A 5,974-nucleotide genomic window follows, 5' to 3' on the forward strand; every position below is an offset into this window, starting at 1 on the left:
CTTCATTATTAATATTCTCTATATGCAGCTTAATTCCTCACAGAAGCTTTTTTTTCCCTCCGATCAGAAACTAATCGACTGAAATAAAAATAGGTAATTATTAGTAAAAATAATAGTAAATATGTCTTCCCCGGTCTTTACTGCTAAGGCGATCAGAGATACAAGATAATCACACTCCCAAAATGGATCAAACAAAATAAGAACACCATCACTGTTAGACAAAAGAAAGTTACAGAAGAATACGTGTGCTATCTGGTTTTATCTCAGCTTCAAACCCAACGGCTAGTGGCTCATCAAACACATCCTAAAGTTGGTGTAGTTGCAGCTGATTTTGGCCTTGTGTCAGGGAGTTTGGTCCTTAAGGACCAAAGGAAATATTTCCCTAAGGAAAATATTTTTACAGCGTTTTGTGATGTCATAGCTGACCAAGAATTATGAAAACTCACTGCCATCATCCCATCTGAGAGTCCAAGCAGTGCGCCACTACGCAGCTCACTGGATCTCCTAGGAAACTGAGAGTAGAGCAGCTTTACTTCTCTCTGCAGTTTTGATCACTCAGCTGCAATAACTGGCATGCAGTGGAAGAAGGCTAGGCTCATTACTCTGCTATGACACATACATCAGTGGAGCAAAATCCTAGGAAACAGGCTCACATATGGTCCCTGATCCATGCCTGTGTTGATATTGGCCCCACAGTGTGTTCCGGCATACAGTCAATGTCCTCTAGGAAAAATCCCAATGGTGTTTATTGCCTGTATGGAGGAAGAGATATGGTGGCCAGCACTGACAGGTTGCAGAAGTTCAGGCTTTACTCTTACGTCTCCCAGTGCTGGAGTTTTCAGAGATGCTTAAATATGGGCAATTATTAAAACACTTTAGACATGAAGCAAATTTGAATTTAAGTACAGGAAGAAGCTTGCATTCATATGACAACTTAGATGCAATAAAGTGGCCAAGCCATGCTCCAAGAATGAACACAAGTATTAATGAGAGCATCTAATCGAGTTATGACATAATATACAATAATTAATTTCAAAATTACAATGGATTTTTAAATTCAGGTTACAAAATAATTCTGCAAAAATTTTAGATTTTCTAGACACTGTGAAATCTTTATGTTCTAAAAAGAGGTAAAATTCCTCACAGGAACAAAACTAGTCCCTGCTGGTGACTGGATTCAAGTCAGTACCACTGCCCTGAACAGGTAATCTGTCTGAAGCAATATCTCTCCTTGATTCTGCTTTGCCTCTCGTCAGAGGCAAAATCACTGAAACCATTCTGCAAGGACTGTTTTTGCAGCATCACACAATATTCAAGCAGGATCCCATTAAGCAACTGGCAGTGAACAGTGCAGGCAGTAGTGCAGTTGCCCCTTAGCAACCTCCTTCCCCACTGAATTCCTGTTTTGTTCCAGATGAGCTGGGTGCAGTAGGTACAGTCCTTTGAAGTTTACCACATGCACACACATACACTTTCCATTTCATTTACAATGCTGACACCCTGTTCCTACAGTTTGCAAAGGCTGGGATTTGTTTCAATGGTTTTAACTTGTTCTCAGTTTCCTGTTGCTTTGATCATGGGTTTCCAGGTCTCCTCAAGTAAGTTGTATCCTCCAAGGTGGATTTTCTCCTTTCCTGTGCTGGGCCAAAGCATCCAAGTGACCTTTGATTTTTTTCCTCTTCTCTCTCTTTTTTTTCCCTTTGGCCTTTTTTTTTGTTTTGTTTCTGACTCGCCATATGTGAGATAATTGTGCCCACAGGAATTCCTTTCAGAGTGCCTAAGCACAAAAGAAAAACACCCCGCCAGTTCTTTTTCTAGAGCAGTACAAACATTTCCTTAAACCTAAGTGTCTCAGGAGGGGCATTGACAGAAGGCTCCTTTCACCCAGAAAACCCGCTCTGTGCTGAGCTGCTGGTGAACCCTCAACCGCCTCCTGCATTTTGACGTCACGAATAGAGCAAAAGTTTTGCCAATATAAGCAGTCAAGTTCTTTGATTCCAGCTTTATGACAATGGAAAGGAGGCCAGGGCCAATCATGCTGTGGTGGGGTTTATTAATGGAAAAGGGCAGTGGGAGCCAGTAAGTCTTTGGCAACTTTGTTCCTTCGACTACTGTCCCCCTGCATTGCACTTGATGGATGGAAAACTACATGCCCTCCTCTTCAGTGATAGCTTTCCCATGCTAATAAGCTCCCCAGTAAGAAGGTCTGGACTAAAGTTAGGAACTTGCACAGCTTGGGAAGGGCAAAGCGGATCTTAAAACCACCCATGTGATTTGATGGCTGCAAGGAACCATGCTAAGAAAATATCCCTGTACTCTGAACTCATCTTATTAAGGAAATAAATCTGATTTCTTCTTTGAGCTCTCCTCCACTGTGGTCTAAACTGCTAACCCCCTGGTTTTAATAGATGAGTTACGTCCCTGGACAATGAAACAAAAATTTTAGTCCTATTTTCAGATCCCAAGAAAATGAATTGTGCCCTCTCCCCAGCACAGTTTCAGGATGTTTCTGTCTGTCACTGCAATAATAAAAGACGGAGTTGACAGTTAGCTTATCAGGGTGTCATTTTCCCCCAGTTCAGCATGGTTGTGTGCTGACGAAAGGGATTTTGACTCTGAATCCAAATTAGTGGAAAGGGCAGCTAGGCATTGCCTTTCCTCCCTTCCCTGCTCTGTCACTATCACTGCCAGCAAATGCCTGGAACCTGTCCTCCAAAGCAAGAACAATCCCCATTCCATGGACCACTGCATAACAATACTGACAGGGGGGACATCTTCTGCCTTAGTGGTCAAGGCAGCTTTAGGAAGATCCAAAATCAAAGTAAGGAGCAAGACAGGCCAGAGCTTGTCTGGAACATAAGAAAGACAGGGGAAATGTCACTTCATTAGGAAAGAAGCTGGTAACTGGGCTAAATGCCTCCTTCTTGCTCCACCAACCACATCACAGAACAAGCTACAGCAGAGAAGCTTTAGGAGCTCCTTCCCTTTCCACTTTGTGATGCAAGGCATTCTCAGCGCAGTTAGCAGTCACCGAAGCTGGATGGTTATTCACGGGTCTTGGAGGACACCGACAAGGAGTCAAGCACACAGTCTACATCCTGAGCAGTAACACTCCTGAAAGCACCTCCCAGGGAGACTGCAGCCATAGAGGATAAAAAGTTCTAGAACAGAAGAATTTTGCACCACAATCTAATATAATGTTGATAAAAACTCTGAAAGAGCACAACTCCATGGGAGCTTTAAAGCAGTCTTCAGGTGTGATGTTTTTGTTGCTAGTTTTAGAGGGGAAAAAGGAAACATTTAATTTGAGCTAAGCATCCCCAGCATTTGCACTACTAGAAAACAGATTTCAGAAGAATCCTTGCTAAGAGACTACAGATGAGAACACAACAATTTATTCCTCTCTTTCTCTGAGAAGGAATAAGACATCTCTCCTCAGAAGTGTACAGCTTTAGATAACTAGATCTTTTTAAAAGTGCATAGAAAAAAACCTGCATTGAAATATGATGTATTAATTGACAACTGTAGGGGGCGAGGGTGGTAAATGTATAGGGATTTGGGGGTTTTATGGCATGGAGCCAGATTCATACAGATAAGTTTGATATATGTATGTTGGGGCCGTGGGGGGGAGGGGGAGATGTATAAGCACTAATGTTCACAATATGCCATTCAAGTTATTTATAGCAACTCGAAACCAGAATTTATAGAGTGCTATTAAAATGTCTTGGTTGTGTGTGTTAGACCTTGATTGTAGCTGGATTAGCCTTATTTTTTTATTATTTTTTATAGGACGAAGAAAAGTGTAGCTGTGCATCCCAGCACGTGAGCGAGTTTATCAAATACAAGGCAGTAGCCAGAACAACAGGAAATTGCATGAGAAAGCCCAACTCCCGGTTGGCAGAAGGGCGTTAACCTCTCCTTCATGTCACTGAGTTTAATACTCCAACTCTGCAGTAAAAGCGTCTTCCCCGGGCCCGGGTTCATAAATGTGTTAGTGGTCCTTGATGTTCCCAGCAGAGGATAGTAAGGAAAACACAACCCTGAATAGCTCACATTGATTGCAGCAAATACAGAGCAGTAGGGTCAGCACCATTTCCCAGCCCGGAGCCAGTGCTGTAGAACTGAGCAGCTATTCATAGCCACTGGATCCACTCCAAGCCGTGAGTGTAAATTTACTTGTATCATCTTTGCAGAGAGGAATTGTGGTCCCCAGTGCCTCCTGCTTGATTCGGGTAGACTGTTTATTTGTTTAGTCCTGTAATGATATTATCCACAGGGCTAGAGCCACACAGGGAGGATTAGGAATTCCTGGAGGAGAAGCCATGTGTTTATTACCATGACAGCCTCGTGTGACACAAGCCAACAGTTACTTGTATCTTACCCTCTGCAAACTTGGAGCTTGCAGCCATGGGGGAGAGGGTGTCGGATCGATGCAGCAAAGGCCCAAGGCGAAGAGGCTGTCACAGGGAAAGTGGTGGGATTAGCATGCTGGAAACTCCTTCCTCCTTCCTATCTACAAATAGCTCTGTCTCAAATGTAAATGACGGCAGGGAAGACATAAGCGACCGAAGCCTTTCCAACATTGATAACACTCCCAAACCTGTGCCGTTAGCCTGATTTTCGAGAACATTTAATAAGCTATGCGACTCAGATTTTAGCCCTTTTTTAAAAGTAGCTTTGCGCTTCTAGAACAACAAACAAAAAAGCACCGACACGAAAAAACTCTTACAAGTACGTGCATAAGCCCAGTGAAAGGTGAAAAGGGACCAAGGGGGAGGAAGAAGGTTGTTGGTTTAGGGTTTTTTCCTTTTGATTTCCTTTTTTTAAATTTTTGTTTCTATTTTAATAAATATTTAATCAAGAAAAGGGTGGGAAAGGCCAAAAGTAACAAAGAAATGTAAGTTGTTTAGATTGCTGGGGAACTCCCTCTTTGCAGCTGACCATTGCTACATGTAGGTTAATTTCCACATGGCGCTGGAGAAACTCTATCCCCGGTTTGTGAAGTGTGGGTCAGCCGAAGCATGTTAATCTGTTTAGCATGTGTGCTTCGTGGAGGTGCCAGACCACCACCGTGCAAGAGCAGAAGTAGCAGCAGTCATAGTCCTTGGGGGTAGTTAATAAAGACTTTAAGGGAAACAAGTTTATAAAGGTTTCAGTTACGCACCGTGCCAGCTTTGGACATTTCAAGCTTCCAGCCCTGCGGACCACAAAGCTGAGAAGTCTCTGGGCTGTTTATAGCAGGTCTAGAAGAGAGCGTGCCGATGCTGCAGCCGGGAGCAGAGGGGGGAGAGCTCTAGTGCTTCTTCTCCCCAGGAACAATGGGCACCAGCTAAGCCACCTCATCTCTCTGGGGGCACCCCGAATCCACTGCAGCCGCGCACACAAGTGCATCTTCACCCCTTTGGGTAGTCTGAGGTGTTTACGGAACCTCGGTTTTAATCTGCGCCCTTCCCGATGCAGAGCCTCACACTCAGCTGGAGGCTTGAGGAGTCGTGCGGGCCGCTAAACGAGATAATAGCAAATAAAACTCCATGGGTTTATTCCCATAAGCCCACACAGTGCAGACTAATCAACGTCTCGTCTCTCGCTCAGGGATGAGCTGCGAGACATGTGGCTCTCGGGCTGACACTCAGCTTCTCTCTCATAAATTTGTTTTTATTTTCCTTTGAAATTCTAGACACTTATTAAGGCATTTTTAAATAACCAAAATATTTGCTGATGAGTATTTATTTTGACAAGGGTTTTGGTTTGGCTTTCGACTTTACGTTCAGCTATATAGACTGCAGTATTAATTTACTATAAAGCCAAATGTGGTTGAGATTATTCTGCCTCGGCTCTGGATTTCAGTCATTGGGGAGAAGTTTTTCTAGTAGATGAAATGAATAGTCATAGGCACATCTCGTTACATTTTCCAACGTGATTCGCCATATGTTCCTCGGAGCTAAAGGAAGCTGAACATTGCTCGACAGGAAAA

The 5,974-nt window shown here is 43.4% G+C and overlaps 1 long non-coding RNA gene across 1 annotated transcript; it reads left to right on the forward strand.

Moving 5' to 3' along the window:
* Positions 1–3,009: 3,009 nt before the first annotated feature.
* LOC113961324 lies at positions 3,010–3,987 on the forward strand. Its single transcript, XR_003532270.1, has 2 exons — positions 3,010–3,255; positions 3,790–3,987. It is a non-coding gene; the product is annotated as an uncharacterized LOC113961324 (long non-coding RNA).
* Positions 3,988–5,974: the final 1,987 nt, after the last annotated feature.

This window comes from Neopelma chrysocephalum, unplaced genomic scaffold, assembly GCF_003984885.1.
Source record: "Neopelma chrysocephalum unplaced genomic scaffold, ASM398488v2 Primary Assembly neopelma1_97102, whole genome shotgun sequence".
Lineage (NCBI taxonomy): Eukaryota > Metazoa > Chordata > Aves > Passeriformes > Pipridae > Neopelma > Neopelma chrysocephalum.